A 10,571-nucleotide genomic window follows, 5' to 3' on the forward strand; every position below is an offset into this window, starting at 1 on the left:
CTTAAGTCATCCTCCTGCGTCAGCCTCCCAATTAATCGGGATCACAGGAGCATGATTGGCATGAGTCAAATGCCAAAGGCTGCAGCTCATTAACTGGCTCTGGAGCTCCTCTGTACAAATCCATCCCAGGAAGCTGCATCCTTCTCTTTGGAATTTTCCTGAAGTCTAGTCCACATCCTCGCTTGCTTGCTGAAGATTGGGTCATTTTCTTCTTTTGGGACTGCTATTCCTATGAAGAAGACCTTCTTTGGCTAGAGTGTCAGGGAGGTTGGACCTCCAAATTCTTAACTGCAAAAACATATTTCTCCTCCCTTCCTCCAAACACTGCTTTCTTCCCCAACTTACCTCTCCACAATGAGCCATGAAAGACCACTAGCAAAGTCCCTGCTGCCTGGCAGCTCAAATGTGCTTTGGTGGCAATGAGCATCATCCAACTCTTGCCTGACTCTGAGCTGCTTATTTGTTGGGGAAAAAAGAAAGAAAAAAAAAAAAACACATGTAAAACAGAATCTCAGAAACCTCCAGTGCAAGCTCTTACATGACTTTAGCCTAACTGCAACTTCTTCACCCCTGTTTCCCTTTTTGCATGCCACTCCCATTTTGAATGACTGGCCCTTCTCATGGCCTTTGCCAGTGCCATCCACTGCTCCCTTTGGTGGTACTAAAGCATACCACAGGAGTATTTCCAGACCCTGGAACAGGTCTGTACAAACGGATGACTCAGACGAATTTTTTAGTTAATTTTATTTATTTTTTGTTAATTTTATTTGGTTTTTTGAGAGGAAAGTAATTGATCAGAGCCATGTCTGGGTTCTAATTCCAGTTGGTAGCTGCAGAAAGTAGATTGAGAAACTTGAGAATTTGACTGACCATGTGGATCTGTTTTCAAAGCCCAATCTAAAGGAAAATTCATTCCTGTTGGGCTGGAGATGAAATGAAAGGATGTGAGGGAGGGTTCACCTGCTCACTGAATTTGTGGTGTTACTTCCTCCACCTTGGGAACTTCTGGAAATACTCTGATCACAAAGAGTGGAAAGAAACAGAGGAAGAGAGAAAAGACCTGACAAAACACCAGAGCTCCAACCCAACTGGGTGAATTCCAGAAGAAGAATCTGTCCCTTCTCCCAACCCTGGCCCTGGGCACAGCTACCTGCACAGTCAGCCTGGACCCCAACAGGTGTGCTGGGGAGGGCTTCTTAAGAGCAAAAAACCTAAAACATGGCTTCTCTATGAGATGCAAGCAGAACCTTAGAAACCTACTAGAAGAGGCATGTGCTAAACCAGCACATTTTCCAGGGGCCAAGCTACAGCCTTCTGGGCTGCCATCCCAGTCCCTGGAAGGATGCTCTAGGGACCCTGCTGCAAGAGCAGAGGAAAGTGGGGGTGGATGATCCCTTCCCTCAGCACTGAGGGAGGATAGCTAGGACTTCCCAAGACATTTCTGGGGGACCAATTGGAGGCCAGTACTAAGGGATAAGGAACAAATAACTGCCACTGCTGATCAACAAAGAGAGATAGAAATGTTGGAGATACCCAAATGTGGAGAGCAGTGACACTGAATGGGAGAGCAGTGTCTGAGTTTGGGGTCTCTAATGACCTCATGGCTGTTGCACTCCTGGTGCCTGGGAATGTTCCTGTGCATTCAGCACAGGATGCTTAGCTGCTGTGGCAATGCCCTGTATGAGGAGGCTCTGTGCAAAAGTCTTATCGGCCTCAACCTTAAACTCAGGCACATAGCTCCTGGGCATAGAGGAACTCTCCTGCTAGACAACCATAAAATTCCATTTCTGAGGTTGCCTGTTTACCTGTCACTTTAAATAATAAACTTTCTTGAGCACTGCACAAAGCCCTTAACACTGCACATTGCAACTGTGGATTGCAACTGTAGAAAAGCTGCATAAATGTTTCTAGCCCAGTTACTGTCTGAGTACAAAGAATAAGGCTTGTGTAGTCTTTAACCTGAAAATTAGACATGTATAAATAAAGACTGCTGGCTAACTCTTTAAATATGCTTCTCCATCAGAGAGAAGCACTCCAACTGATCCCGGCAATTAATCTACAAAATATACATGTGTGAGTATTTTATTTTCTATTCCCCATTGACCCTTGACAGAACCTGCAAGAATAGCACATTGGCCATGGCACCAAAACACATAAGAATGGGCACAGGGAAATGAGAGGGATCACAGGAACATGCTTATAGAACAGGAAGGACATGGCAAAATATGTGATGGAACCAAGAAAAGGAAGAGACAAAGAAGGCAAGAAAAGAATTCATCCTCAAGAATTCAGGTCAGGAAATGAGGAGCTAGGGAAGAAATCATAAGAGGGTGTTCAGGGGAAAGACACCTTCTGGCAGGGAGCTGGCCCCAGTCTCTGGACCAGGTCTGCCCTCCTCTAACCCTGCCAGGTTCAAGGGTAAAGTTTAGTAGGCAATGCTAGTGAGGTACTGAGCAGAGCAGGCTAGGTCCAGAATTGAGGTAGGGGAGGGGGCGACCCATGCAGAACTGCTTGATCCCTCTTGTCCCAAACAAGGCATCTTTGTCTGGAGACTGCTGAGGACCTGGCTCATCTCATCAAGGGCAGTGGTCTAGACTCTGGGGATTCCATCACCTGGTAGGCAAAAAGGATGTGATCAGAGTAGGAGAGGAGAACATTGCACTTGTCCAGACAGACAATTACACTGTGGTTGCAACCTCCTGCCTCCAGTTGTGACCTCTTGCACCCGTTGGTCTCCTCAGTGGGGTCGTGTCCACTGAGGGGGATGCACCAACCTCCCCCAGCCTCCATAAATCAGATCTCCACGTTCTCCCATTCCACACACCCCAGGCTGAAAAAGCCCAACATTGGGCATTATGTGGAAGAGGGTGCTGGGAACCCACAGAGACCCTCACAGTTGTGATTTCTACCAAGTGTTGGAGCCTGCACCTGGGTTTGGTCTCCTTGGATATTCTTCCACACAGTAGGTGGGTCCTGGAGAGACCAGAGTTTGCCAACATTAGTGTTGGGATGGAGACCACAGGGCCTGAGGACAAGCCTGCAGGGAGAGGTGCAAGTAAGTAAGAGGGCTTCAGAGGAAGGACATGGCCCAGGATAGGTGGCCCAGGGCAGATGTCCTGGGGCAGGGGTGGGACCAGAGCCCACCCACTTCTGGTGTCACCAGCAAATGCTCACACCCTCAACTAAGCAAAGTGCTGACCAAACAAAGTAACTCAGTCTTCCAAGACCCCAGTTGCTCAGGGCCAGGCCTTTGGACTTCTTTATTCAAATCCCAATACCCAAAGCAGGAGCAGGACCTGGGATTCAATGCACAATGATCCTGATCTTGGTCTTAGTGCCTTAAAACCAGTGGACAGAAGGTGCCATTTGCATAGTGTGTGAAGGCTGGTGATCTGCCAAGCCTCTTTTATGTTCAAACCTTATGGATAATTAGTTCCCTATTACCTACCTACCACAGGACAAGGGGATACTTTTCCATCCAATGAAAATGGCCACACGGGAGCTCCCACAAAAGCCACAAAGTTTGAAGGAGAAGATGGAGTTTAATCTGTTCTTTGAGGGAAGGGGAAGAATGCAACAGGCAGAAATTAAGAGAAAAAGGCAAAGTAAATGCCATGAGAAAAAGGGAAGTGTATTCCACATCACTCCACGGGTATTGACAAGTAAAAAAGAAATAGGAATACTGATTATAGCCAACTAAAGGGAATGTGGAAAAAGGAATGAGTGAAAAGAGAGGGAGAGAAACACTTACAGGATACAGAAAAAAGAAATTTAAATAGACACAAAGGGTGGATGAGTGACTAAAAAAGCCAAAATGAAATTAGAAATGTGGACTAGAGAAAACAAGGTACATACATAAACAAGCATCTTCCCAATTGTTTTTAAGTTGTTCTTTTTGCAGAAATGGGGATTGAATCAAGGAGTGCTCTACAACTTAGCTACATTTCCAACCTTTGTTGTTATTGTTTTACATTGAGACAGGGTCTTGCTAAATTGCAGAGGCTGGCCTCAAACTAGCGATTCTCCTGTCTTAGTTTCCTGCATCACTGTGATAACAAACACGCACCTCCATACCAATAGAATTGCCACCTTGTTTGCAAAATTTTAAATGCACAGTAGTACTCCTTATTGTTTAGCTTACCAGATAATGACATCAAGGTGCACAGCCAGTAGGCAGATTTGAGAGTTTCCAACTCCACATTAGAATATCAATAAAACTAAAAGACCTGATATTGCAGAAGAAAGAGTCCTTTGTTCATTCTGACTTAACAATACCCTATCACCCACTACTTCCTCCCCAAGGCTTAGCTCTAGGAATTGCTCCAGCAAACAGCATGTTTTCCCCCCTCACCCTATTTCCCAAAGGACTCACCTACACTCTAAGCTCAATCATCTCCTATGCTGAACATGATCACACCTTTTCACAAGAGCATCACTTTCCAAATAACTGCAAATCTCTGACAACCATGACTGCTTCATGTGTCATTTGTCTCTCTAAAGGAAGTTAGGGTACTAGTAAAGCAAAATGAGCTCTCTAAAATACTTGCTAAATGATATTACCTCAGCTCTTCAAACCTGATCCTAGGTAGAGGCCTACTGATATGATTACACTATGATGCATCCTTCTCCATAAGTGAGAATCTTCAAATACTTATTGACTAAGAGTAGGAATAGCAGTTATGATAAACCATCCATTCAGTCCTACAAGTGATGAAGGACATAGAGCAGGTTTTATATGGTCCAATCACTAAGTATAAGGTGATTCTGAATTATTTCAATGATATTAAGCTTGTGGAAATTGTGCCTAAAATAATTGAGTTTTGTTATAAATGATGAAAATTAAAATTATGTAATTAAAACAACTTTAGAAAACACATCACTGCATATTAGCTCAATTTAAAATTTGTCAAGTTTGATTACTGAAGACATTTGTGTATATATGTAAGCACTTGATCAATTACACTAATGCATAATTATTAAGAATACTAGGGATGAGCTAACAGAAAAATACAGGTTCTTCGGTTTAAAATCAAATCATACCTGACATACAAGAAAAAGGCAGTTTATGTTGCTGCTAAAATGGGAAAGACTATGAATCTTTCATAATAAAGGTGGTGACAATCCCAGCTTACACTTGTTATTAACCATGTGCCAAGCATTATTAACTGAGTATTAACCTGTTTTCTTATCTGCAGTATGGTATATTATATATCTCATAAGGTTGTGTGAGGATTAAACCAGAAATGCAAAACTTCAGGAGTTGCAATAGGTAAGTGATCAATAAATATTTCCTATTGTTACCATTTGGGACAGTGCAACCAGGTACCCAGGTTTATTGTGACCACCCCGAATAAGATTGAGGCTGGTAGAGAGAGAAGCTTCAAGGACAAAACCCACTACTTGTGCAGGGAATAAACACAAGAGTGTATTTGACCTTATGACCTTAGGCTTTGTTATTAAGAGCCCACATTCTAAAATCACAGGTATTAGATATGAAATTCAATTTTAGAGTCAAATAAAAATGTGACCTTGACTTTGAAAGAAAAATAGAAAGTACCATGGGCTATGGTGAATGAGGAAACCCAAGTTCGAACTTAAGGTAGCTGTTACTACTATGCCCTCATTCTGAAGCTTGGAGAGTTGCAAATGATGGCATGGCCAATATCTTCTTTGACCAGTGTTATAAGACTTCTCAAAAACAACTTAAATACTAGTCTGGAGACCAGAGCACAAAAATAGATAAGAGAAACAGGGAGAGGATGATGTATCCAAGGTCCCTTAGAGCAACGCAAACAACACAAACAAGGAATGAGTTGTATACATAACCAGGGAATCTGCTTTGGAGGTCACTGTATGCTGAGCTTCCATCAGAGAGATGATAAGTGAAGTGGGCTTAAGTAGCTGTGGCTAATTAAATTAGATGTAGAACACTATGTCTTCAAAATGTAATGAAAAGTTTGAAGCATATAATGTAGAAAAAGGAGATTCAGATAACATAACCTTATAAATGACTAATCATTCTGTGAGTTTTCCCCACCAAAGATGGCTATTTATCTTCACAATAAAGAGTCATGCTGCATCTTGAAAACAAAAAGAACTATTAATTAAGGATGATAACCATTTATAACAGCAATCCTTAGAATAAATTTTTAAAGTTAGAAGAGCCTTTTCACATGAATAATAGCTCCTTAAAATCCCCTGGATTTTTCTACTACAATGTGGCCACAAGAAGCCTCAATTTTTTTTTAATTTATCATTTTAAGAATTATATACAGCAGAATCAAATGTAAGTTGTTGGAAAAATAAAAAAAAAATGTACCTTGTTCTACGGTGAATGAGGAAACCCAAGTTCCAACTTAAGGCAGCTACTACTATGCTGTAGAACTGCCACAGGGATGGATGGCCCAAGAAGGAAGCCTACTAATATTAAATGAAGCTAGAGACCTGCATTTTTATTTAAAAGTATTATTTCAAAACCTAACCCCCACATAAATATTAAGGAGGCTAAAAAAACACCAAAAACAAAAACAAAAAATAACTCTTGGCAAGCCATTTTCCAAGACCCTAAGTTTACAAATTCTATGCCCAACCACACTAGCATTTTAATGGCAATCATAATCTTCTCAGGTCCTAATTTTTCCCTACACTTTTGCTTTATGAAATTTGCCTCAGCTTATGGAACCAGAACAAATGAAGCATAAAAATGTTAAAAAAAATACACGTTTTGTATTTTCATTTTCTTGACCTGATTTAGGAGAAATTCTCAAAACAGGCACTGGAGTGTAAATCAAAGTAGCACTATATGTAAAACTCAAACTCCTTAACAATAAGTTTTATTTCAATTAAAATATTTCTATAACAACTTCTGATCAGAAATACATTAACTGAAAATAACTCACTTGTAATGAAAAGCAGACTGTTAAGGCTAGTAAATATTTTTCTTTATTTCTTTTCTTTTCTTTTTTTTCCTGGTACCAGGGATTGAATCCAAAGGACTCAACCCCTGGGCCACATCCCCAGGCCTTCCCCCACCCCCTGTTTATAAATTTTGAGACAGTGTCTTGCTAAGTTGCAGAGGCTACCTTTGAAATTGTGATCCTCTCGATTCAGCCTCTTGAGCAGCTGGGATTACAGGTGTGTGCCACCCTGTGCAGCAATCCTTGCTTTTTACAAATCATTGTATCTTGTATTTTTAAAAGAATTCTTGAACCTTTAGAATCCTCAGCCAAGGACAATGAAGGAAAACTCTATCCTATGGTTTCTGATCGATGCTTTAATTTGGATTTAGCTCATCATCAGTGTAGTATCTTTGTTATATTTTCCTTAATACCTCTTCTGATGTTATACTGACAGTTTGACCAAATGAATTAAAAAATATCCTGAAGTAATATTTGACTCTATTTTATAAATTTACAATCACTAGTGCTTAACATATTGTTTATAATATTAGCTATTTTACAGGTCCCCATCTAAAACAATCTACTGATGGAAAAACAAATGCTGCCAATGGTTACACTTCCTCTCCTCCACAGCTTCAACAGTGCCTGAAGACTCCTTCCACCAAGTTGCAGATTATATGCATACTAAACATTTTTCCCTATCTTATTTTTTGTTCTTATTTTTGATGACTGGAAAGTCACTGACCCTGTCTTCTGGGTTCTCTTTTTGGCATGTCCACGCCCACTTGCCTCCTTAACTGCCAATTTACTTCAGCCAGGATCCAGGAAAATACCTGAGTATTTGCCTGAGTATTAAAGATGCGGGTGTTCTAACAATCAATGCTTATTCTGGAGGCCCAAAGAAAGCTAGTATAGCAATAGCCGCATGGGTCAATTAAGGTATTTAGGCATTTGTTTCTCATCTGTCTCATACTTAATTCGAATTAAGTATGATAATGTATTTAAAGTGTGAAATGCACAGACAATAGAGAATAATGGTGCTATTGGCCAATACCGGTTATCCCACTCCTATCAGTGATACTACCACCAACAACCATTTAGCATCTAAATCAGAGGCAGCTATTTCCTACTTCAGCAGAAAGGACTTTAAATCAAAATACCACACAAGACACATGAGTCTGTTTGAACTACTGCAACCCAGCACTATTAGGAGTTTGTAATAACCACCAAAATAATTCATTTTATCTTTCAATGCAATATCACTTACAAAGTCCGAGGAGTCACAAAATCAAGGATCCTCTACATTGTGAATAGACAATGGAAAAATCAGATGCAGAAAGAGAATTTGAGGAGGGGGCACACATATTTTAAAATATCCCTATTTCCACTTAGCATGTGCAACAACAACAAATCCCAAATTCCAGCAGCACAAACGGATGTTTCCTAAGGAAAACAAAAGGCTAGAGATTGTGCGGAAAGCTTAAGGAAAGTAAGTCTGGATGTCTGTAAAGGATCATTCTCATCCAAAGCCATGGGAACTAGTCAGACGCCACCCGACCGCATCATTCCTGAATCCCAATCTTGAAGCCCTGACAAAAAGTTGAGAGAGAATCCGACGCAGCACAGATCCTGCGGCACACCACAGCACTAGCAAAGAAACGCGGGAACACAATGCAGAAGCAGCTTACTATTCCCAGGTGGGAAAACAGGAGGAGGCACCCAGCTGGCTACAGCCCCCTGGGGAGCTGGGTTTCTGGAGGAGTTGGGCGCAGCTCCACGACTGGGAGGCAACGTCCTGGGGAAAGGGAGGAGGTCCGGTGTGCGGGCTCATAGGGACCCTGGCCGGCATCGCCGCAAGACAAACGCCCCACACTCACAATTCTGCCATCCACGCTCCTTCCTGCAGCTCCCTCCAGTTCTCCTTAGTCGCTCCACCCCGTGGGTCCACGGAACCCGCCAAGCAACAGCACCCACAATGTCAAGGAAACCTCTAGAGTGCGCCTGGACCGCCTCACGTCCACCCTTGGGACAGAGCCGCGACCCGCCTTCTGCTCATGCGCACAGGGGTGCAGCGAGTGCACTGGACCAGCAGGATGCAGGTCGGAGCCAGGAGGGAATGAGGTAGCGCGCTAACCCCAGTGGACAGGACAGAAAGGCAGTGCCTTACCCCGCCTGCGGTGTGTTGAGTCCAATCCGCCGAAAAGTCCGAAACTGGGCGTGGGGCACTGCCTTACCCCCCGGGGCCTGCTTGCGGCTGGTCCACCACGCAAAAAGTCGCAACCTCCGAGTGGATGGGCGGTGCCTTACTCCGCCTGCCTGTGGCTGGTCCACCCTGTGAAAAGTCCTAACCTGGGCGTGGGGCGGTGCCTTGCCCTGCCTCCGGTGCAGGGAAAGTCTGAAACTGGGCCTGGGGCAGTGCCACTGGTCCAACCCGTGGAATGTCCCAACCTGGGCGTGGAGCACTGCCTTACCCCTCCTGCGGTGCGGCCGGTCTACCCGCGAAAACAACCAACCTGGGCGGATGGCGGTGCCCTACCCCGCCTGCTGTGCTTTGGTCCACCCCTCCAAATGTCCCAACCTTGGCGGGGGCTGTTCCTTAATCCCCCTGAGGGGCAGCTGGTCTGACAAGGGAAAAATCCGAAACTGGGCATGGGGCAATGCCTTAACCTGCCCGTGTGCGGCTGCTCCAACCCCAGCAAAGTCCGAAGCTGGGTGGACTCAGTGGGACCCGCCTTCACTGAAAAATGGCTGGCACCAGGGTTTTATCGCCAGATGGTTGGCATTTAACAATCACTCAAGCTGATTGTTAAGATTATTCTTGCAATAAGTCTCTGTGTCCTGTTCTTCAATTCCTTGCATTTCCCAAATGTCCCTCTTTGTTTTCATGTTTCATTGATTTTTTTAAAATATATTTTTTAGTTGTAGATAGGCACAATGTGTTCGTTTGTTTATTTATTTATTTTTATGTGTCGCTGAGGATAGAATCCAGTGCCTCACGCATGCAAGGCAAGCCCTTTACCACCGAGCCACAACATTGATTTTGTTGTAATTAAAGGGAGCAGATGTTGATAGCACTGAAAATACTGATTGACCCTTCTGAGGGATAATAAAATGAGAAGGTGCAGAAGGAACATTATGGTGTACCCTTTCTGCTACCTAAAGTGTTGTCTTTGTCCCCATTGCCTATCCAATAAAGATGGCAGGGTTTGAGAAAAATGGTGAAAAAAGTTTTATTGTTTTGCTAGCTAAGGAGAAACATGGTGGTCTCCTGTCCCAGAGGGTGTGATTATCTCTGCCTTGAGGAATACAGGGCTGTTAAGAGGAAAACGGAGGCTAGCATTCAAATATGACGGGTAGATATAATTAATAGGCATCTATTGGGTGTCCTTGACAGCTGTTGCTGGAATTCCTAGATTTGGGATAATGTAGGTTTTTATGGCTACTAGTTTTCATGTAAGCTACTAGTTTTCATGTAAGAACTCCTTCTGCTTTACTCCATAAGTTTTGTGACCTAGCATTTTCACTTTCATTTATTTCCAAGTTCTTTGCAATTTTTTTAGTTGAATTTCCTCATTGAACATGGAAACCTACATTATAAAAGAAAAGCACTCTCACCCCAATAATCTACCCTTCTAACTTACAAAAAAGGAAAAGGCAAACCAGAAATCTAAG

At 42.9% G+C, this 10,571-nt stretch overlaps 1 pseudogene; it reads right to left on the reverse strand.

Moving 5' to 3' along the window:
• Positions 1-5,760: 5,760 nt before the first annotated feature.
• On the reverse strand, positions 5,761-5,907 carry LOC124098960 (small nucleolar RNA SNORA70; annotated as a pseudogene).
• Between the last annotated feature and the right edge of the window lie 4,664 nt (positions 5,908-10,571).

The sequence above is a fragment of the Marmota monax genome, unplaced genomic scaffold (genome assembly GCF_021218885.2).
Source record: "Marmota monax isolate L192 unplaced genomic scaffold, Marmota_monax_Labrador192_F-V1.1 WCK01_AAM20220418_F8-fsc01804, whole genome shotgun sequence".
Lineage (NCBI taxonomy): Eukaryota > Metazoa > Chordata > Mammalia > Rodentia > Sciuridae > Marmota > Marmota monax.